This window comes from Homarus americanus, unplaced genomic scaffold (assembly GCF_018991925.1).
Source record: "Homarus americanus isolate GMGI-L3 unplaced genomic scaffold, GMGI_Hamer_2.0 scaffold25013, whole genome shotgun sequence".
NCBI lineage: Eukaryota > Metazoa > Arthropoda > Malacostraca > Decapoda > Nephropidae > Homarus > Homarus americanus.
In genome coordinates this window covers 4,872,869-4,898,177 of record NW_024722158.1, presented here as the reverse complement: position 1 = coordinate 4,898,177, position 25,309 = coordinate 4,872,869, and the positions used below count along the sequence as shown (strand labels likewise).

The window sequence follows — 25,309 nt, the reverse complement described above, 5'->3', positions numbered from 1 at the left end:
TCAGACTTCGTTCAGTTACGTATTGCTCCAGTGAATCACCTCTCCTTTAGGTACACGGTTAGTGGCTTCCTCTCCTCACCAGTCTGATTTGTGGCTCCTTAACCTCCTCCTTAGTCAGTTGTGGCTCCCACTTAACCTCCTCACCAGTCAGTTGTGGCTCATAACCTACTCACCAGTCACCAAGAATCACAGTCAGTTTCAGCCCCTCCTCCCACCAGTCACCACAGTCAGTTCCATCCCTCTCTTCACCAGTCACTAAGAACCACAGTTAATTACAGTCGTTTCCGTCATCAGTCACCAGGCCACACTACCAGGGTCATCCATCTCTACACCCGTAATTAGAGAGTTCATCCACGTTTTCACCAGAGAGTGAGAGAGTGAGTTTTTCACCTCCTAGGTCACTATTTTCAAGGCTCGTCTCATATGTTTTTTTTTACTTTATTTTGTTTTTAGTCCAAACACGAGCTTCTGTGTGTGTGTGTGTGTGTGTGTGTGTGTGTGTGTGTGTGTGTGTGTGTGTGTGTGTGTGTGTGTGTGTATGTAATGGAAAGTGAAAAGGAGACATATAAATATGTATGCCTGTCTGCTCTGTCTGTCTGCCTGTCCCTGTTCCCATGGGGCCATAACACCATTGCCATACCAAACTTTGCACCTCTAAATGGACCTTTAAATCTGTAACCCTCTCACCCCACCCACACAAAAAGTTCCCTAGGTTGGATAGCTCTATGTTGCCTCCAACGTCACTGAATTTTGTAGACAAATTGAAGTTTAAAAATTCCCAGCTATGAGGTGATTCCTAACACCATAGAATAAAGGCCTTCACATTGTACTGTCCTATCTGTCTGTCTGTCTGTCTGTCTGTCTGTCTCTTTGTCTATATATCTAGCTGTCTGTCTCTATCTGTCTGTCTCTATCTATCCATCTCAACCTATCTATCTATCTAATCTCTGATCTAACATACTTACACGAGTATACTCCACCAAACACACACAAGAGGTATAGTCACAGTATACCCAACACACAGGTATATCAGGGCCCTATAACCTTGACATCCAAAACTAATTTTTACTGTCTCACTTTCTCACTTTCTCACTTTCTCTCTCACTGACTTTTCCAAAGTAGCTTTTTTGTGTCTCTCTTGATGTATAAAAAGATGAAAGAAAGAAAGAGGGCAGTACCAAGGACCTCTTTCAAGCCTTCACCATCTTGAGTAGCTGACGTCTCCCCCCCACCATCTCAATCTATTTACTTTTATAGACAAAAAAAATCCCCTCCGTCTCACAGTTCCCACCTCTCTCTCTCTCTCTCACCTCTCTCTCTCTCTCTCTCTCTCTCTCTCTCTCTCTCTCATATTGCGGACTGTCTTCTCCCTCGTCAAGGTCTACCTTGTCAGTACCAGCAAGACCCCTTTCCTCATGGCTTTCCCCTTGGTGAGTAGAAGGTTTTTCCCCCCCCCTCGATGGTGTCTTTTCTCCACTGTTCCCCCTTGTTGAGACTACCGCCGCTTCCCCTTGTTTAGTACCACCGCTTCCCTTGTTGAGTACCGCCGCTTCCCTTGTTTGATTACCCTCTTCCTTGTTTAGTACTGCCGCTACCTCACTAATTGCCTCCTTGTTCCACTCACACACACACACACACACACACACACACACACACACCCTCTTACCACCCTCACACCTCCCTCACACACACACACACACACACACACACACACACACACACCCTCTTTAACTTATCCATCATGGTCTTATACATAATCATTAATAAAGTCGACGATTTATGGAGGTAAATGTGGGGTTAGAATAATGTTCCTCTTAGTTCATATTGAAGATCAGAGACTACCAGCCTTTTTCACTGAAGATTAATCACTAACACTGGCCTATTTGACCTTACCTAGCCGTATGTGTGTATGTATGTATGTATGTATGTATGTATAGACAACCACAGACCACCATACTCGCGTTAGCAGCTCCTGTAAGCTCTCAGGTAAAAACCCCACAATAGTTAGGTAATTAAAAAGTTCTGTATTTAAGTAGTTTTAGCGAGCTGCTAGTAACATACAGTGAAACACTAAAGGCAATTCGGTATAGAACGTGCTGGGATCTTGATGCAGTAATTAGCGAAATGTAAATTAACCAGTACAATGTTAATTAGCGAAGGTGTAATTAGCCAGTGTAAATGGGTTTGTTTTGATGGTAAAATTAATGTAGTTATCTTGATTAATTAGATATGAAGGTGTGGTCGGAATATTTTAACTAGATCTGTTTTCAGTGTGATTAACGATGACCTCTTATTAATTAACATTGACCTCTTGAAACATTAACGATGACCTCTTGGTAAATTAGACCTCTTGATTTATTAACATTGACCTCTTGGTAATTAATAGTGACCTCTTGGTGAAACCAGCGATGACCTCTGGTAATTAACGATGACCTCTTAACCTTAGGTCTTGGTGACCTTTTGGTAAATTAACATTGACCTCTTAGTAATTAATGATGAAGCCTCATTGTAATTAACGAGGACATTTAGTAAATAAAATCATCTGGCTTCTAAAGGTGTTTGGTGAGACAAAAGAAGCCACAGTGACGATGATTGGTAGAGACAGAACCCATGAGTGACGATGATTGGTGCGAATCTCGTACATGGTGACAATGTTTGGTGGTGGGTGGATGCGAAAACCGCAGGTGTCGATGATTGGTGGAGACAGGAAGCCATGGTGACGATGAGTGGCGGAGACAGTAAGTGACGCCAGGTGAGTGACGAGCAATCCTCCTCCTCTGCTTCAGCCAGACACCAGGTAAGAAAAAATCCTGATGGATTCACAAAAGATCGTTAGGTTAGGTTAGGTACGTTGTTTTGGCTGTCGTACGCATTTAAGCTTTTTCGTACACAGCATTCAGAAACTTTCGTACGCGGTATTCAAGCTTTAACTCGAGATGATGAAAAACGCACCCAAAGGACTCATTAAATTCTACTGCAACACAAAAGGCATTTGGCCGTGATGACGTCAAAAATCTCATTGAGACTTGACCGTCGAAGATAACGTTCTCTAACCCATTTGTGAAGGGTGTGGGAGGGCTGTGGGGGGGTAATGTGGGGAGGGGCTGTGGGGGAGGCTGTGGGGAGGAGGGGCTGTGGGGGGAGGGCTGTGGGGAGGGGGAACTGCTGCCTGTGTGGTGGGGAGAGACGCTGCTGTGTGGGGAGGGGGACTGCTGCTATGGTGGGGGGACTGCCTATGGTGGGGGGAGGGGACTGCTGCTGTGATGGGGAGGACTGCTATGGTAGGGGAGGGACTGCTATGGTAGGGGAGGGACTGTGCTGTGGTGGGGAGGGGGTGTGAGGAGGTGGAGAAAGATAAGATTTAATGTCAGAGTTTGAGAATTTGGAGTGAGAGAGACAGAGCAGCTTTCGATCTCTGTGGGATAATCCACCGCTGGATATTGGCATCCTGATTATGTCGACGACGCCTGTCAGGAAGGGTTGGCAATGCTGTCAGTGTGAGTCTCGGTATGACGGGGATAAAATTTGGACCGCCAGGCGCCTCGAAACCTCTTGAGTACGACAGCTTAACTTCTTGATGCGACAGCTTAAACCCTTGGTAAGGTACTTAGTCCCCGCCAATTACAACGACTTTAAATCCTTGGTACGACGACTTCCAGACTGACGTGCGAGGTGATGCATAATTATACTTGACTTTCCCTTTCCTCTCTCCTTCCTCCCTCCATCTCCCCAGTTCCCACCCCCATCTCTCCTTCCCTCCCTCTCCCCCGTTCCCCCCCATCTCTCCTTCCCCCTCCCTCTCTACCCAAGGTGGCTTTCTCATTCAAAGTGATAATTGTTAGTTATTAAACATGTACGGCGTAATTGAAAGTCTACAGGACAATTTAATTTTGAAATTGTTATCAATGGAGTTCTCTTTAATACTGAGAGAACCCAATGGTGAGGGTGGGAGGGTGAGGGTAGGAGGGGTGGCTAATCTTAGTAATTCAACCTAAATACGATGATAAGTTGACAACAATGGTTGCCCTCGTTTCCATGGAAAAAATTGACACAACTCACCCCCCCCACCCTCTCCAAAAACCTGGAGGAAAAATATTGATGACCATACCTGAGGTTCACTATAGTTACGTCCACTTACCAACAGACAGACAGACACACACAGACAGACGGACAGACAGACAGACAGACGGAAGACAGACAGACGTGTTATTCAAGTTTACTGGTGAGACAAGAGATTACAAACCTTTATTATAGTCATTATATTAAGCCATAAACAACAATAAGCTAAATATGTGTGTGTGTGTGTGTGTGTGTGTGTGTGTGTGTGTGTTTTGTCATCTGCGTCACTGTAGACACGCAATATTTCCTGCTGGCTGATCAGAGATAATTGTCAAGTCTCCCCCCTCTCTCTCTCTCCTCTCTCTCTCTCTCCCCCCACCACCTCTCTCTCTCTCTCTCTCTCTCTCTCTCAAGAATTTTAGTCAAATGCGTGTTATTCTTGTTGATAATGGACCTGACTCATCAACAAATGCAACAACAAATAAAACGACAAACCAGACTCAGGAAAGGTCAAGTCAAGAGTGGTCAGGTGTGTCTGCGTAAATGTCTGCGACATCCCACCTGCTGTTTGCACTAACCCCCAACTGACCTGATGAATATCTGTCCTACCTATTACCTGACACCCACCTACCTCATCATATATGTTCCTTTCAGGATTACCTTACATCTATGCAGGGCATATTGATTTACCTGTCTGTCTGTGTCTGTCTGTGTGTCTGTAAAACTTTATGTCCAACCAATTTGTCAACAAGATTACACAAAAAACATAAACAATATTATGGTTCTTAATTGCCTCGTTAAATTCCTCTAGTTAAATTTTTTAAACTATTTAATTGTTTTTGAAATACTAATTATATTTTATTCCAATGTTATGTGGTTATTTATATGGCGTTATTGTGTGTGTGTTCTTGGGTTCCTTTGTTAACATATCGTTAAATTAATCTTTAAAATTTCAAAATATTTTTTGATGTTTCCAAAGTCCACTCAGTTTACCTCATTAATTTTTAATTTCACTGAATGAATTTTACCTTTCTATAATTTTCACAATGGATTTTTTCTCTACATTTCCAGTCAATAAGACATAAACTAACACTACTTTCCTCTCAAAATCCTCTCCTCCTCGATTGTAGAGCTGCATTTCTCTTGTATTTCATCTTATTTTAATGTTATAAATGGTATAACTACAGGGTGTAGCAAAAGTTGTTGTCGTTGATATTAGGTATACCTGGTTGATAAATTAGTGTACCTGGATGATAAATTAGTGTACCTGGGTGATAAATTAGTACCTGGATGATAAATTTTACTGGATGATAAATTAGTATACCTGGATGATAAATTATGTACACGGGTGATAAATTAGTATACCTGGATGATAAATTAATTACCTGGATGATAAATTAGTGTACCTGGGTGATAAATTAGTATACCTGGATGATAAATTAGTGTACCTGGATGATAAATTAGTGTACCTGGATGATAAATTAGTGTACCTGGATAATAAATTAGTATACCTGGATGATAAATTAATACATCTAGATGATACATTAGTACACCTGTAAATGTTAAATGAATATACCTGTACTATAGGTGAGTGTCTAATTTCCGGTACCAGCGACATTTTTTTTAATTAATAACTCATGTTTAAGTAAATTCATTTGGGAATTCTGCATCTGTGTGGAATAGATTTTTTTGGTCAGCCATGAAATATCGGATTTTTTTTTATATTTGTATTTTTTTTACTTAGTGTCAAAGCTATCGCTGATGGTGAGGGAGACACTAAATTTTCCTTCGCTTCTCGAGTGATAACGCTTCAAGAAATTACCATAAAAGGTGAAGTAGAAAAAAAAGTAAAAAAAAGTGAAATAAAAAAGTCCTAAATTATTGGACTTTTTGATATATATTTTGAAGGTAATTATTTTTGTAGTAAGGTCATTTAGTCATAAGGCCATATTGCTCCAAAAGGATAGTGAGGCCAGATATGGTGAGATATGGCCATCAGCTGTGTAGATAAGGCCATTACGAGTCACCATCCGCCACCACACACCATTATAGTGAGTGTAGTGAGGCCGGATGGTGAGTTATAACCCTCAGCCATATAGATAACGCCATTACCAGTCACCAGTCATCACCACGCACCATTATAGTGAGTGCAGTGAGACCAGAGGGGTGATATCTATTACCATGAATCATTATCCGTCACCATACACCATTATAGTGAGGTCAGATGGTGAGATATACCCCTCAGCTATATAGATAACGCCATTACGAGTCACCATCGAGTCCCCATCCGTCACCAAACACCATTATAAAAACTCCCCCACATTCCTCTTCCGCCACTGACCAGGAAGCGCCATTTTGACCCCAGGGAAAAAAATTATCCCTCGTAAATTATTATTGTACGACACTGAACGAGGAATGGTATCTTGAGTAGGGGGAAAATTCCTCGTAAATTATCATAGCGTCACAGTTCACCACGATTTACGGTATTAAGGGAGAAGTTATAGGGAATTTTATTTGTTTTAGGGAATTTTTAACGATTTACGGTATTAAGGGAGAAGTTATAGGAAATTTTATTTGTTTTAGGGAATTTTTAACGATTTGCGGTATTAAGAGAAAAGTTATATGGAATTTTATTTGTTTTAGGGAAGTTCAGGAAAATATTACATATATCTGAAAAAAACAAACATAAGAATCCATACCGTAAGATAATTCAGAAAAATGTTATCATGACTCGAGAACAAAAACACAACTTAATATCACAAGACACACGCTAAGAATTGTTATCATAGTGTTATCTTAGGCAGCAGAAAAAACACCTCGTTAATTACCATAGCAGGACAGCTCCATATCATCATCATCATTATCTGCGTCTAGTAATTAGGACCTTAAACCAAATACTATGCGAGAAAGATTATATTATTTGTAGGAGAGTTAGGTTAGTGTTAGGTTAAGTTAGGTTAGGTTAGTGTTAGGTTAAGTTAGGTTAGGTTACTCCCTGGATTATATTAGATTGGTTGTGAATTATATCCCGCCACTATTATGGACTACTACTACTACTACTACTACTACCATCACCACTGTACCACCACCAATAAAACACAAAGAATACAGAAGTAGCCACAACTCAGCGCCGCCACAATATCCCTGATGTATATATACCCATTATATTCACGAGAGCCACTGAGCCTCATAGCGGAAGAGGAAAGCCGCCAAATACTGACCAATACATCATGTACCAGACTGACATATTGACCAGGGGGCGATATATATGTACCCCCACTAGTGCCGGCCAAGTAACTAAGTATTTACAATCATAGTAACAAAGTATTTTTTTCCCTATAAGTTGATGACCTCTTAAGCTTCTAAATGTGAGCAAAAGAATGATATTAATTGATACTATTTTCATTTCTATTTATGGGGGTGAATTTGGGTTAGTTCTCCTTGGATGATGACGTCAATTTAACACCTCAATACCGAACCCCTGAACCCCTGACGGATTTAATCTATCTATCTATTTTTTTATCTATCTATCTATCTCTCTATGACGATTTTACTGAGCTAATATGCATCAATCGAGTCGAAGCAGTTGTGTTCGGATCCAAGAGTCGAAACAAGGGACGAGTGAACTGTGAAGTAAAGAAGTCAGTGTTGTGTTTGAGCCAGTAGGGTGTGGTGGTGCTGACAGTAACAGGAGGAACTGACGTTTACAGAAGGAAGTGACAGTGACAGGAGCAGCTGGCAGTGACAGGAAGAGCGGGCATTGACAGTGAAGGTGACAGTGACACAGAAAAGTTGGAAGTTGACGGAAGAAAAGGACGGTTCATAAAAGCAGCTGACGGAGGATTTTACATCAGTCAGGAGGAGTGAGGTGGTCATGTCAGGACTACTGGTGTGAAGCTGACGTCTTGGCTGTCAGCTTCTGCATGACATCATGTGTATACCGGTAAGTTATAGCTAATTTTACCTGTATTTACCTGTGTGTGTTGAGGTATTGTTTACGTCTCTCTTTAATTGTACACCCGGTCGTTCAATCATCAGGTGTTGCTGAAATTAATTTCCAGTAAATATTGAGTTGGTGAAGTTAGTTGTGTAATACCGATAGGCAAACCAGGAAAGGAGGCGGAGTTGCAATCTATGTTAGGGATAATCTGAAGTGTGAAATAAATAAGGAAATAAAAACTGAGCGGAATACAGAAACAATTTGGATAGAATTAAGGGACGGTAGGGAAAAATTAATCACAGGAGTAATATATAGACCTCCCAATCTTGATAGAGTCAATGAGCGACTTATCTGGGATGTATAAGTGGAAGTCAGGGCTAAACAAAGGGGACATTACAAAGGTACTCAAACTATCCAACCAGGAGCGAACTCGTAACAATGGTTTTAAATTAGACAAATTTAGATTTAGGCGTGAAATAGGTAAACACTGGTTTGGAAACAGAGTAGTGGATGAATGGAACAAGTTACCAAATATCATCATTAACTCGAATACGCTGAATAGCTTCAAACATAGGTTGGATGCTTATATGAGCAATAGGGGTTGGGTGTAAACGGGACTGCCCAGTATGGGCCAATAGGCCCGCTGCAGTTTCCTCCATTCTTATGTTTCTTATATAATATAGCTTACTGAGTGAATTGCTTTTCTTCAATGATTTGTTTACGTTATTTTTACCCTTATGTTTGATACCCAATATTCTTACGGCATTTTATTACCTTCGTAGATAAAAAAATACGATGGACTTTCTACTTTTAATTACTTTTCAAACCTCAATAATTTCACTTTTACTCGATTACTCTTTTCGACATGTAATTCAACTTTAACCCGATTACAAATTGTCAGTAATCTGCCCACCACACACACACACACACGTCCGCCCCTAATGGTACCATCCTAAACTGGGAGGAGGGCGGTGGGGAAATGATTCCATTTTTCAGGAGCGGTGTGGGGTGGGTGGCCGGGTGTGGGTCGGTGGGCCACGTTCTCGTATACATCAGTGTGCGGTTTATAGGGCAACAGATTTTTTTTTTCACTGCACCAGGAAATTGTTCGGCTGAAGAGACTTTTTTTACTCGATGTATGAATGTAGGTTGAGATATGTATACAGTATTTTATATGCGCACACACACACAGTGGACTAAGGACGTATAGAACTATCAACAGGCAGAGCAATACTGGTGGTGAACCCTCAGTACAGCTTGCTACAAACTTCATTCATATAGACTGTATTCACTTCACACACAAGATACGACCCTACACTACAGCCGCTGGACACACTACACCATAACAGTACGTGAGAATATCTAAATTTCTACCTGACACCATAATAACATGCTAGTCCATTAATTCCTGTTAACCATATCTTCATTACATCATGTTTATATCCTGCATGTTTGTGGGGATAATGTCATGTTCTTATCTTGGTCGTGTTGTCATTCCTTCCTGCTGGAGTCGTGACGTAATTATGTGATTATATACCTGTGATGTGTTACCTGGTTATTGTGTGTTACTCGCTCCCCGTCACCTTACGTGTGTTGTGTTGTGTTGTGTGTATTGCAAAGTCTTACTGCTACTACTACCACCACCACTACTACTATCACCATTACTATTACTGCAGGTAGAAAGGGACAGTTGTTAAGGAGGACGAACAACCACTTAAGGTGTGAAGGCCAAACACGTCTTACCTGGTCATAATTTGTTAAGGGGAAAACCTTCCGCGTTGAGTCGTATATCAGAGATGATTGGACAGCTGCTGCAGGTGATGGAAGGTGATGGTCTGGGGTCACTTGTTGGGGTCATGGTTTTGGGGGTTACTGTTGGGGGGTCATGGTTTGAGTCTTCTTTTGGGGTCAAGGCCTGAGTCATTTATTGGTGCCACTCTGCCCTGCCCTACCCCCCACCCCACCCTTTACTCGACCCCTTACCCCACCCCACCTCATATTGTTTATGTCTTGTTCACTACTCCAGCCCTCCCCTTCCCAATGAGTCAACTCACCTCATGGAATATTAAAACGAAAAATACCTCATATTTAAGCATAATTTGCACTCGAGTCAGGTGTAGAGTCATTGTGCTTTTTTCTTGTTTTTTGACCTTTTTGAACTCTATAACACAGCCGCTTGGAGAGGTTTTTGCTTGTCATGGTGAATACAAAGGCTAGGTGTGAACATTGCAGCTTGTTTCCTTTTGTAGAGTTAGTAGTAATAGTAGTAGTAGAATAGTAAGAAGTAGTAGTAGAAGTTTGTGAAGAATTTGAAGCAGGATAGGATGGTTTGAAGTGATTAAGGTTATAACAGGTAAACACACAGAGGCAGGTAGATCACCACAGGTCTCGGTGTGTGTGTGTGTGTGAGCCAGTTATGGGAGGGGGAGATTCTGCAAGATGGAATATCAACAGAAATTCAATAGACGGTGTTTCAGCCTTGGTGTTTGGAGTACGGATCACCTGAAGATTAGCTCCCCCAGCTTATTTCACCTGTTGATTAAATAAATACCCTAACAATATCTGGAGGTTAGGGTAGTCTTGGTTAGGTTAGTCTAGATTGGGTTAGGTTAGGTAGGTTAGGGCGTTTGTCATTGATCATCAGGTGTTGGAGGGTGACTGTACCTTAATTATCACCTGTTCATTGTTTACATTGTAGAGCCTCGCCCTCTTCACCTGGCCCTTCTGTTACACACACACACACGATTATGCTCACATATTATACCCCTACATACCGAAAACAGTCACTGACATATACATAGAGAAATATTAATTACATACACAGAAAAGCGTATAGTTACTTATATACGTATCAAAACACAGTTAATGATGTATAAACAAAAATGTTCAGTTGATTTATGATTTATCAAACACGACATTAATTATGCATAAAAACAAACGCTGTCACAATAATTATCAAAGGACGTAATTATACACACACACACACACACACACACAGTAACATACCCTATACACCACACACACACACACACACACACAGTACCTCTTTTTACACACACACACAGTAACAACATACATTTACACACACAGTATATACACCCCTACACACACACACAGTAACATACCCTTACCCCACACACACACACACACAGTAACATACCCCAACCCACACCACACACACACACACAGAGTAACATACCCTAACACACACACACACACAGTAACATACCCTACACACACACACACACACACACAGTAACATACCTAACCCACCCTACACACACACACACAGTAACATACCCTAACCCACACACCCCTACACACACACACACACTGTTCACACTGACTGTGTTTTGAAGAGCTTCCCGATTCCACCAACTTTGAGAATGGATTCACTCGCCTGAAAACACCCAGACCAAAATTCACAAACGGTCGCAAGTTAAATATTCCCCTCGTTACTACAGGTCCGATTTAACTGTATCTCTCAAAGCTCGTCACAAAGATGGAGTCTGAGAGGGTCGTAGGTTATTGTTTTTCTTCAGTAATCGTGAGTGTGAGGTCGTATCTATCTGTTTAACATAACCTACGACACAAAGATGGATTCTGAGAGGGTCGTACGTGAATTTTTTTTCTTCTGTAATCGTATGTGTTAGGTCGTATCTATCTGTTTCACATAATCTACGATACATAGATTCTGAAAGGGTCGTACGTCAAATATCCCCAATAACTATAAATGTGAGGTCGTATCTAACCAATTCACTAAACCTACCACACAGAGATTCTCAAAAAAATCTTAAAATTACCCTCGTCTCACGTAAGTTATGACCTAATATAGATTCTCAAAGGTTCGTAAGTCAAATTTTCATCGTAATTGGTGGTAAAAATTGGTCCTGATCTAACTGGTTAATGCGACGATACAAACATCAGTGGTCACAATGGTGCCAGAACTTGATGGTAACTAAAGCCTTTTCTCAGCTTTTGTTATGAGGAAAAAACTTTGTTGTGAGAATCTTTTGGGTGTCAGAAGTTTGTTGTGTGTACTGCCAGATATCTCTCTCTCTCTCTCTCTCTCTCTCACGGGGGTCAACATTTAAATGACATCATGGCTGACGACTCATTACCTGACCCCAATAATAAACCTAATTGGCTGTTGATAGTTTAACGATGAAGGCTGACTTTGAATTTGTTGACTGATTAATGAATTGATTAACGAAGTCATTGAACGTGCAGTGGTCAATAACAACGAGGGGAGGGGTGGGGGTGGTGTGAGAAGACGTATACATGACAGGAAATAGTTTAGCAATTACTGAACAATACTGGAACTGAACGAAGCGAATCAGGTCATTTTTATTTCGTATTCATTGTGGTTCCTCCTGAAAGACGAAAAGTAGCTGACCTGAAAAACGAAAATCACTTAAACCTTTGACTACGATGACTTAACCCCTTGAGAACGATGACTTAACCCTTTAAATATGATGACTTAACCCTTTGTAATTACTTAACCCATTAAGTACCATAACTTAACCCCTTGAGAACCATAACTTAACCCCTTAACTACAATGATATCCCTTAACCACGATGACATTAACCCTTTAAATACAATTGGGATGTCTAACCTTCACATGATATAATACCTATACATTTTTATATCATGTTTTCATCACGTTCCATACACCTGAACCATACCTACTCTCACCTGATCTGGCTGGTGCGTTGTGTGGCATGACTGGACGGGTGTATTCAGGTGTTGTTGTCTGCTGATCGATGTATAGTACTGAAGTGTTTATTTATTTATGCGTTTCTTATACTGGGTGTAGTGTCGTGATATGCGTTTGTTGGTTCACCTTACGACTAGAGACCTTAGTTTGTTTTACCTGATGATTAGAGACACACTACCTTATTTCACCTTGCCGGAAGTTTATGAAAGGTGTTCGAATTCCGGGATTGTAGTCTTTGAATTCCAGATTAGGGTCTTTGAATTCCGGGATTAGGTTCTTTGAATTCCAGATTAGGGTCTTTGAATTCCGGGATTAGGGTATTTGAATTCCAGATTAGGGTCGCTGAATTCCAGATTAGGGTCTTTGAATTCCGGGATTAGGGTATTTGAATTCCAGATTAGGGTCGCTGAATTCCAGATTAGGGTCTTTGAATTCCGTGGTTAGGGTATTTGAATTTCAGATTAGGGTCGCTGAATTCCAGATTAGGGTCTTTGAATTCCGGGATTAGGGTATTTGAATTCCAGATTAGGGTCGCTGAATTCCAGATTAGGGTCTTTGAATTCCGGGATTAGGGTCTGAGGTCTGGGAGTGAGGTCTGAATTGTAGGATTAGGATCTTTGAATTCTGGGATTGAATCGAGACCTATTGGCTTCCGGAAATGAGGTGATTGAACTCCTCGAAAGGACACCAGGAATGGGGTCACTGAATTCCCGAGAATGGAACGAGGTCCTTCTATTCCTTGGAACAGGGTCAGGTAATTTGGGCAAGCAGTTGTCGGGGTTACAGCTCTCCCCTTCCTGGTAACTGGTAGTGGTAGTGGTGGTAGTGTTGGTTGTAGTGTTAGTGGTGGTGTTGGTGGTAGTGTTGATTGTAGTGTTGGTAGTGATGGTGGTAGTGGTGGTGGTAGTGGTGTTGGTTGTAGTGTTGGTGGTAGTAGTGTTGGTAGTGGTGGTTTAACTGCTAAGTGGGGAGTGTTATTCTGATATAACATTTTGGTAATAGTTAGTGAACTCTGTTAGCTTGTTACCGTTTCCTGATAGTTATTGATTTCCGTTGGCTAATAGTTATCCCATCCCGTTAGCTGTTTGTATTAGTCTGTTAGCTGTTTTTTTTTAGTTCCGTTGGCTATAATCACGACTGTTGCTGTTAGGTTTTGTAGCCCCGTTAGCTCTACTGTTGTTGTATTAGGCTATACAGTAACGTTTGCTATGCAGTTGTATTAGGCGATGTAGATTCTTACTCGCCAATGATTCTTATTCACCAAAGATTCTTAAAGATTCTCACTCCCCAAAGATTCTTAAAGATTCTCACTCCCCAAATATTCTCACACACACACAGACCAATGATTCTTCTCCTGGAAAACGAAAATTACCCCCATATGTGGCTGGTCTTCCCAAGGGAGAGCAATATCGGCCGAGGTTAATAATAAACACTCAATTATATTTCTTCCTGTGGTGCCCCAAGTTACAGAAGAGGAAGATTGATTTACGACCCACTGTACTCCTTTCAGTTGACTTATGTAATATGTTCCTGTATTTTTCATGTAAACGTTACAGGGGAAGGTTAAAGGAGAGTTCTAATTGGTTGAGATTGATTTTCAGTACTGGATTTTGATTGGTTTGTAATGGTTTAGTAAAGTTATATAATTTGATTGAGAAATAAACTGAGTAATTGTTTTTCACTTAAGATTTTATTATGCTGGGGTGTGTTAGACTGGTGACTTAGACAACTGACTGGTAAATTAAACTGTACAATGAAGTTCTGGTAACAGGTATACAACAGACTATACACAGACGCCATTAACTGTTAACTCTCAACATACACAAAACTCCGGGTAACTGGTACATTAAACTGTCAACTAGTAGACCGTTAATAGTAAAAAAAAAGTGTGGGACGGTGTAACGTAGTGTGGCCAGGGGAGAGTGTGGCCATACAGTGTGGCCATATATCAGGTAGACTCTCGCTATATGGTTGTGACTTGGCATTTGTGATGGTAAGGTGGGGTGGGGGGGGGGATACCACTGTTACCAAGGCCAGCCAGCACCCTATGGTAACTCACTTCCCTTCCTCTCCCTCACCTAACCCCCCCACCTCTCCCTCCCTCACCCTCCCTCTTGTTGTGTATGGTGGTTGGTGAGGGAGGTTGGTGCTCACTGTCAGATAGCCTTTATATGACGTGTGTGTTGAGGTGGTTATTGAACTGGCTCTATTCCTCGTCTGTTTTTGTTTATTGAGGTTTGTTTGTGTTTAATAGCTTTTGTGTTTACTTAGCTTTGTTTGTTTTGTCTTGTTTGTATTTGCTTTGTTTGTTTGTTTTGTTTGTGTTTATTGTTTTTGTTAATAAGTTTTATTGTGTTTATCTTACCTTTATTTATGTAAATTTCACTTGTTTGGTTAAGTTAGGTTAGCGTTGGGTTTGGTTGGTCATCTAAAAAAACCAACAATTAAACTGGGGTGGCTAATCTTCAGGTGATCCACTAATTTATTCTTTTTAATTTTACTTTATATAATTCCTAGCACAGTGTATTAACTCTGTATGAGCTGAGAGACGAATAACTCACAATAACAAGAATAGCGTGTGTATGACTGTCAACATTGTGTATATTTGTATCTCGTCATATATGCAAATTAGCTTGTATATCCGCAGCATAACTCGTCATTACTAAAAGCTACATCACATAACAGTATCCCCCTCCCCTCCCCTCCCTCCCCCCTTCCTAAAGCTGCTGTGCTTCTGGGGATGAACTTAAGGTCAAAGGTTAAGGTCGCAGTTTTGGACACAATATGCGGGTCACCTGATCATTGTTGTCTCTAGGTTAGGTTAGGTTTGGGTTTGGTTAGGGAGCAGGAGGGAGGTTAATCTTCAGGTGCACACACACACACACACACACACAACTCCTCAGTCGACTCCTTAAAGCTAAAAGACGTCCTGTGTGTGTTTACATGCTCTTAAAAGTTAAGTTAAATTCACTTTCTGTCGAATAAATTCCCCGTTAAATTCACTTTCCGTCGAATAGATTTCCAGTTGAATTCACTTTCCGTCGAATAAATTCCCCGTTAAATTCACTTTCCGTCGAATAAATTCCCCCTTAAATTCACTTTCCGTCCAATACATTTTTCATGGAGAACAATTTCTGTCTCACCACTTAGACAGATTCACCCCTTAACAGTATCTGTCCAAAACACAAAGACAGGCGTTGGAAACATGCAAATGGAATTGTTTTCATTATCAAATTAACCGGGATTTCCATATGTGCTCTCTCTCTCTCTCTCTCTCTCTCTCTCTCTCTCTCTCTCTCTCTCTCTCTCGTGTGTATTATTGCTACACAGGAAAAAATACACAGGAGTGACGACACATTATTACGTTGTTGTCAGTGAATATTAACACACACACACACACACACACACCTCCATTGACATATACAGAAGCGCAGAATTACATAAATACATACGGATATACAAAGACAAGAACACACACAAATACAAGTACATAGACAAACAGGAAGAAACACTCAAACAAACACAACAACAATGACATACACAGACATATTATACATTCTTAAACATACAGGCAAGCACAATAATACACATACACATATAAACACATTCACAAACTTAGACGCGCGCTCAACCATACACACACACACAAACAAACAAACGCACACATAATACTCACACAAACACAGATACAACAATACACACGAACGCACAAATATACAACACTACACACACACACACACACACACACAAACAAACACACCAAACAAAAAAATCCCTGCAACATCATAAAACAAGGAAAGTAGAGACAATAATTAAGGTGTGGACAACAATACCAGGTAAGAGAATGACTCGTACCTGTTAGCCAGTCGAGATCCAGCGAGTCCTCCCAACCTGAGGCTCCAGGTCCCAGGTTACCAGAGTCCAGACCATCATGACCTGGACCTGAGCCTAGTGGACCGAACTCTAACATCATGGAGGAGGAGGAGGTAGTGGTGGAGGTAGTGTTGCTGGTGGAGGTATTGGAGGAGGAGAGGGAGGTAGTGGTTGAGGAGGGAGAGGTAGTGGTGGATTTTGTGAAAGGGGAAATAGTGAAGGAGAAGGTAGTGATGGAGATAGTGGAGGGGGAGGTGGTAGAGGTAGTGGAGGGGGAGGTAGAGGTAGTGGAGGGGGAGGTAGGGGAGGTGTAGGAGGTGAACGTCTTCGGTCCACCACCCAGATTAACTTGATGGGTTTAAATCGTTTTCTCTCCTGGTTTTTTTTTTACGAAGGGGTAACTGAGGTAACTGGCGATCTCCCTTCTTTTTGGCGGAGACGGTAGATGGAGAGGGTTGGGAAGGAACTGTCTTGAGGTTTGTTTGTTTATTATTTTCTTTTTTATGATAGAAATGTTTGAGTATTGTTTTGTGTTTTGTTGTATTTATTTACGTCCTGGGTGCAGTGTGGGCAGCAAGACGGGGACCACACAGCTGCGTCCGAGTTATCCACACCTGCACCATAGTCAACACACTTGTTCTGTATCACCTGAGAACGGATGGTGTTATCATCACTCCACTAAACATTTATTCTTTGTCAGTCGCCACAGCCACATTGAGCCGTGTCATTTGCTGTCGTTGGGGTATACACGTGTAAATGGTACCTCTTAGATTTAATTCATGTATGCAAATCCGTAAATTCCTGCCCTAGTGACAAGCAAGCACGTTTTCTAAGACCAACACAACATATCGTTTTGTTGGGTGTACTGTATGTCACTCCTGGCTCACTGACAGTCCGAGACGGGTGTATCTCCTGGCCCTCTCCTGCCTATCCTTCCTCCCCATCTATGTAACTCACTACACATACACATCAATACCGAGTTCCATTGTTTCCGAGACCTGGGGAAACGAGCGTCGTACACCACCCGTCTACCCGCCAGCGTCACCACCAGCACACTGACGGTGGACTAGACACACCCACCACCAGGCAGTCCGACCGTCCCCTTCCCTCACCCCCTTGCTGCCGCCGCTGTCCGTCCCTCAACAACTCTCTCTCTCTCTACATATATATAAACACACACACACACACACACACACACACGTATACCAAAACCAAACAGACTTAAAACCTGGAAGACGAAAAAAAAAAAAAGATTTGTACACAACATTTTGGTATTAGCCGTCGTGCAAGTCTCCCCAAGCGTGTGTACTCGCCTCGCTAGATCACACACACAGTATGTTTGAGGTTGTGCTAAAAGTGTAGGTCCTTCACGGGGCAGAGATAGAGTTTGGCAGGAGAAAATGACTGAGACAATAGGGTGGATCTGAATTATGAAGGGGCTGACCTGAACCTCTCATTCTTACTGACTGACTGCAGCTTGGTGTGATAATAATGATACGCATGATGATGTTAATTGAAGATGATGATGTGGATTGATGATGATTATAACACACACACACACACACACACACAGCCAGAGTATTAACCTCGCCCATCATCAATGCACGAAGGTAAATATTTATTCTCGCTCGTTTCGTTACTATATCACCCCTGCGCTACCTTGATGTATGTATGTATGTATGTATGTATGTATGTATGTATGTATGTATGTCTGTTTGTGCAGTCATAACGTGTAGTGGAGGTGTTATTCCCAGCCTAATAATGGCACCCCTCACATGCCTCTCCCCTCCCCTACTCTCTCACCCCCTCCGTCTTCCCTCCCCTCCTTTCCCCCTCCCCTCAGATATTCTTCAACCTCAGTCGGAAATAACACAATAAAACCTTCACTGTCTGGTAGTTTATACTCATACGATAAATAAAAAACCAAATAATTATCAGAAAAAAACCCGGATCGTATATCTATTAAGAAATATATATGTACAATTATCATCAAAACTCTCTGAACACGTAACAGTATTTGGTATCAGACTGCGTGACATAATACCTTGCTGTTCTTTATAAATTAACACCAGAATTACGATACCTATAAAAAATAAAATAAACTACAAAGAAAATTCTGAGTAAATAGTTGTGAAAATGTTGATGGCGATGGTGAACATGTTGGGGAGGAGGAGGTGAGGTAAGTGGCGGCACGTGATTAAAGTTAGTTCATCCCCCTTCCTTCCTCCTCCTCCTCCATCCCCCTCCATCCCTCCCCCTCCTCCATCCCCCTCCATCCCTCCCTCCTCCATCCCTCCCCTCTTCCATCCCTCCCCCTCCATCCCTCCCTCCATCCCTCCCTCCATCCCCCCTCCTCCATCCTCCTCCATCCTCCCCCCCTCCTCCCTCTCCCCCAACGTGTTTGTCCGTGGCTGGTCGACCCTACGGCCACTTAGACGTGAAGATGTAAAAGTTGTTAGCAAAATAAAGTTAAAAAAAGTTTTCTCTGAATGTAACTCTGTCATTGGATAATTTTCTCTCTCTCTCTCTCTCTCTCACTGACGAAGTAATATTATTGCAGTAGCTGACGGAACGCAGTAGGAGTCGACCCAGTGTTTTCATCGTTGTGTCCCTTGAAGCACAGAGACGATGACCTCCTCCTCTTCCAGGTTATATGCCAAGGACTTTGTTTTTCTTTGGCCACGAGAAAGAAAGAAATATTCTTTGTTGTTGTTTTTGCTTTTCTGTGTAACATTTTCTCTTTTTTTTTTCATTCGCATTTTTTTCAGTCAGTCTTTCTTTCATCTCTCTCTCTCTCTCTCTCTCTCTCTCTCTCTCTCTCTGCGTGCCTATTGTTTTTATTCTTCAGTGGTTTAGTATAGGTTGGGTTAGGTTATGAACTGAGACTTAACAGGCCCTTGTCTTACTGGGCCCCCAAACTAACTTAAAAAAACATTAAAAGTGACTTCTAACCCTAATGGGGCCCAATACAATGGTGCTCCCAACATCACTAGGCCCCACATAACTCAACATCCTCCGTGTACAAACCTTAACCCTTATCTAAACTCCCAGAATCCTTTTACAAACACACATAAAATACCACCTGGCCATGTTTTAACGTATGCATAGAATTAAACCCCAACCAAATTACCTGATACTAACAAGCTTAATTTGTAAATATTGTATTGGGACTCCCGTTCTAACTGTGTTAAAATGAACTTTGCCCCCAATACTGTATAATGTTATAGCTTGGCAATAGTGTTACAGGTGCATGAGACCCCCTCGTCTCTCTAATTTGTATGTAAATTACGATGTATAACCATATAGGAGTTTTACGTGGGTGTGAAATAGTGTAGTGATGCTTGGCCCTGTTGAGCTAATGGACGGTGTAACCTTCCTCTGCCTGCTGGACACACACACACACATCACATCACTAGGCTCTACACTATATACTCTACTTTTGTTTTCACTTTATAAATGTTGACAATTTATGGTCGAGGGGATAACTTAAGTGTTATTTCTTCCTCCCCCCCTCCCTCTGACTGGTGTTTGTCAGGTAGCTAAGGTGTACAGTATATATATAGTGTGTTTATATGTTTATACTGTTGATTTTGTTAGGTTAGGGTGAGTTAGGGTAGGTTAGGTTAGGTTAGGTTAGGGTGAGTTAGGGTAGGTTAGGTTAGGTTATTTTTCAATATTGTGCTTTAGACATACGGAAAAAAAAAGACTCTTTGAGAGGATGTCTGGAGGGCGGGAGTGAGGACGGCGTGTCTGCTATTATTTATGGGATGAGTCAGTCAGGCAGGCGGGCGGACGGCGTGAGTGACTTTATATACGAGAGAGAACTACTGTACACCCACATCCACTAAAGGTCGTAAGAGATAAATTTCCCCTTTAACTGTAGATGTGAACAACGTCACTGATGTAGTTCTCAAAAGTACACCTAACCTAACCTAACCTAACTGCAATATTTTTCCCATTACTTAGAGACGGGGACCTTGGTGGGGTGGGGGCGAAGGGGAGGGAGAGGAAGGCACATCACAGTACCTCACCTCTCAATACCCCGACACGAAGATGGCTGCCAGAATGATGTCGAAATTGTACCCAGACTCTCTCGTAACTAGACGTGTGTGTGCTCTTATACTCATTGAGGGGGAAATATTACCGTAGGAATCTGTGAGGGGTGTGGTGTCCAGGGCTGAGGTGAAGAACTCCTGGGAAATCGTCAAGAATCCTGGTGTAGGTGAACGCGTCCCTTGAGCCCCCCGTCTGTTGTATGATTATGCTTCTGGCTCCTGGTAGAATGTATTTTATTTCTGGCTCTGGCTCGTGGTAGAATGTGGTTGAATGTATAATATTTCTGGCTCTACAACATTAAAATACCAACAGAGACATCATTCAGTCAGTTCAGATAAGATATTATCATTATCATCATCATCTCAGCCATGTTATCATGGTGTAATGGTCAGGGTGAAACTATTGGCAAGTTTCTTTACGCCATTTGCCTCTGTCTACCCAGCAGTAATTGGGAACCTGGATGTTAATCGATTTGCGGATCGTATTCCGGGGTAATGGTTAGCTAGTGCAGTTGGCGAGTTGTCCGGTCTATTCGGACTATTCCTTGACACTGGGTCATGCAGCTCGTTAACTTAGGGTGTGGTTGTTGTGTTGTGTTGTGACACCTTCTACATCTTAAACAAATTCACGCCTAGGTGGCCCTTGGGGGTGGCCATCCTCGTTACAAAAGGGGCAATCATTATATTATATATATAGGTTATCGCTGCCTGACTAACATATACCATCAGAGAGTCCTGTTATCAGTAAGGGGTTCGCTATCCTCTCTCCCCACGTGTCCATCAGTGTCCATGCTATCTTCGTGTTGATAACCTACTGGAACACATTCAGGCGGGACCAGTAATACCAACACCAGACACGGATATCACCATTCTCACCTCCAAAGCCACATTGGTATTACCTGCAGGACTCCCACACTAGGATGAATGATAACACACTCGACTAAGACTCTGAGGAGACCTTTACCGTGACGGGAATAACTGGACATCAAGGGTTTAAAACTGCTCGATATTCTTGGCTTGGAATCTCAGCAACATCAAGGGGTCTAGAATCCTCCCCATGACTGTCAATGGTGAAGATGTTTTGATATTTTAGAGAGGAACTTCTGCTTTCTACAGTGTCTGTTAGATCTTATGTGTTTGTTGACGTCTGTGTTGAGGTGAATGAGAAGAGGGAACGTCATCCAAGTGGGTGATAAACATTACAAAAGCCTCTGGTGGTGAAGTAATGCGTTATGTTATGATTGAACGGGTTTTTAGAGTGTGTTAAGTTATTACTATTACAAATTGATTATCTTCAGTATTTCATGTTTTTTTGTGTTCTATGTATATATATTGTCTTCCTTTCCTTGCTCTTCTTTTTATCATTTCCCCCTTCTCTCCTCTTCCTTCCCCTTCCTCTCCTCTCCCTTCCCCTTCCTCTCCTCATCCATCCCCTTCCTCTCCTCTCCCTTCCCCTTCCTCTCCTCATCCTTCCCCTTCCTCTCCTCATCCATCCCCTTCCTCTCCTCATCCTTCCCCTTCCTCCCCTCATCCATCCCCTTCCTCTCCTCATCCTTCCCCTTCCTCTCCTCATCCTTCCCCTTCCTCTCCCCTCCCTTCCTCTCCTCATCCTTCCCTTTCCCTATCTTTTCATCCTTCATCATCCTTATATTGTCTCCAACAGAGTCACTGCCGACAGCATCCTCTCCCTCACCTGCTTCTAACAACACTATTAATCAGCTGTACACCAGAATCATAATCATAATTTGACATTTTATTCCAACATAATTACATTTACATAATTAATGTAATCTACTGCCCCTTGTGGCGTGAGGGGGACCTGAGGCTGATTTCCGCCCATAACAGCACTAAGTTAACACCGTTGGCGCTATACTTTGTTATCTTGTTAACTTTATTATGTTAATTCTGTTTGTCATGACACACTGGTGGTGGCTGACGTCAGTGGTGCCTGTATGTAAATAACTACTCCTGTATGTTTGTATGTATGTCCTCAACACAGCTCCAAAACGGAAATAGTTACAAATGGTCATACTTAACACACTTTATACTACTACAACTACTACTACTATTACTCTTACTCTTACTACACTTTATATACACCATGACAACCGCAAGACCGGCTGTGTTTTAGGTTTACAAAGATCAGGGGTCAAGTTCACTACAAGATAATACTTACACGTGGTTTTTCAATAAATAAAACAAATCAATTAAAACAGAGATTTTGTATGTTTTGGTTATGTTCTTCGGGACTGTATGAATGTTTAAATCAGTAAGAAAGTTAATATATCGATAAGTACATGTGTGTTTTCATTGCAGGTAGAACAGGTGTATAAGTAGTATGGTGTAAAGAGCCAACTCCTCCCTACCTGCTCACTACCAGGTGCAAGGAACAGGTGTTTTCCTCAGGTGTTCGACGTTTAAATAGCGAGTGTTGACTTGGTCGACTACAACAACAGTCACAGGTATTGATATCTTTGTTTTGTTTACTTCTATTCTATTAAGGAGACATTGCTGTGGTCCTCGATTAGTAATTATATGATCCATTGTTTTAAAATAAGGAACAAGGAACAGTAACACCCAGACACAAGGAACAGAGTTTCGTAATGACGGCCATTTCACGTTTTTTAATTCGTGTATTACCGTTTTTTATGGTTATATGTGACACCGGGTTAATTTATAGTACGTAGTGTGGATGTCACATACAAACACTAAATACCAGTTCGTAATGAGGTGTTGACGTCATCAATCGGGAGGCGGGCGTTTTGACGTCAAGAGGTGTGACGTCATCTATCGAGAGGCGGTGTTTCCGTGTCCACAAACAACAAAAACTAAAAAGAATAATTATTTTTCTTTCGTTGTAACAAGAAAGACATTGGTGGTGGTGGCTGATGACCCAAACTTGTATACACAGAGACCAGCTCCTTGTCCTCGCCCTCGTCTCGTCTCGTTCTCGCCCTCATAAGTGTGTATGTGTGGGTCTCCTCTACCTGACTAACACCACCTGTGGCTCCCCATTAAGACCATTAAGACCCACGACACTATGGGAGTAATGGTGGGGAGGATCAGGTGGCCTTGTGCCATTATTGTGGTGCTGCCCAGGTGATGGTTGCCGCCACCTAGGGTCTCTTGGTGTGTGTGTGTGTGTGTGTGTGTGATTAACTACCATGGTGTCTTTCCTATTCTATCACATTATCATGATACCAACCAAAATTTGCTTGACCTAATACAATCCAACCTTACTTAACCCAACTTTACTTAACCCACCTTACTTAACTTGGCTGGGATGTCTAATCTTCGGGTGATAAAAGCTGGGGTGTCTAATCTTCATGTGAAAGAAGCTGGGGGTGTCTAATCTTCATGTGAAAGAAGCTGGGGGTGTCTAATCTTCATGTGAAAGAAGCTGGGGGTGTCTAATCTTCAGGTAACCCGTGTTAAGGATACATATCGAGTACTCACCAATAATCCTGGGTCGACCCTTCAGGAAGATGGGTGGAAACCTCATGGTGGAAGCCTCGCCAGGATTCCTCTTGCTTATGTAATCCTCGTGTTAACTTCCCCTTGACTGCTGATTATTTTTTTTTGTCTGGTAACAGTATTTTTTGTTTGGTAACTTTTTTTTCTTTGAACAGTTTTTTTTAATCTGGGAACAGTATTATTTTTTGTCTGGTAACAATATTTTTTGTCTGGTAATAGTGTTTGGGTAGGTGGTTGGCAACAGTGTCTGGGAGGGGTGGTAACTGGTAAGAACAGACATATTTGTTTTTATTATAGAGAGCATTTCCTCTTATCTTGGCGTGTGTGTGTGTGTGTGTGTCACAGTTAAAGGAAACAGGAAATTGTACTTGGAGTCTTGTGGTCTTGTATATAAGGTATTACTAACTCCTCGTCATCACTATTTCCTGTTTCCCTTTGTCCCCTACTAGTGTACACATACGTACATACAGTAAACTCGTATGATGAGGTTGAATGACCTTTTAAAGTATTAATTTCATCAAAGACTTAAGACTGAGAGATGACCAATTAGCAGACCAGATTAATGAGAGTGGAATTAAAAGACTATGAAGTGTTGTGTGTGGGTGAGGCAGCCTGGCGGTGGTCACTGCTCACCTGACAGGAACTAATTAATGAGCTCACCTCACAGGAGAATGTCACTAGGTGTGTCCACTTTATTGTTTATAACTGACTATCATCATAGAACAAAGAAAAAGTACTGTACATGTTTCATACCAGTGTTTTTTGTTCAAAGAATGTAAAGTATTATTGCAAGAAGTCCGGTTTTATGTTAATAAAAAGAAAAATATTTACTCTGTTAAAAGTTAGCACTCATCGTTCAGTGACACAAACTCACAAATATCTTATTATAAATATGTTCAGTATTCACAAGGTCTAGTAACATTACTCACTAAGTGGCCATATTTTTTTAAGCATACTGTATTACAAAGTGTCCTTTGTTTAACGTGTCACAAAATATATACATGAGCCACCAGTCATCACTTTACGTGGGTCCTCTGACACCTCTAAGGTTGTCAGCACATAAAACACACACACACACCACCACCTGGCCACAACAATACTAGACAAATGCAGCACCATACCACACCTGCCGACTGTGTTGTGGGGCTTCACTCTCTCGCAAACTTATGTAAACTTACTTAACTGAAACA

General features: G+C 41.7%; 1 long non-coding RNA gene across 1 annotated transcript; it reads right to left on the bottom strand.

Annotated features, from left to right (window-relative positions):
• Nucleotides 1-16,877: 16,877 nt before the first annotated feature.
• Nucleotides 16,878-17,640, bottom strand: LOC121862134. The gene is made up of 2 exons (XR_006088173.1): nucleotides 17,557-17,640; nucleotides 16,878-17,238 (listed from the first exon to the last, which is right to left on the bottom strand). It is a non-coding gene; the product is annotated as an uncharacterized LOC121862134 (long non-coding RNA).
• Between the last annotated feature and the right edge of the window lie 7,669 nt (nucleotides 17,641-25,309).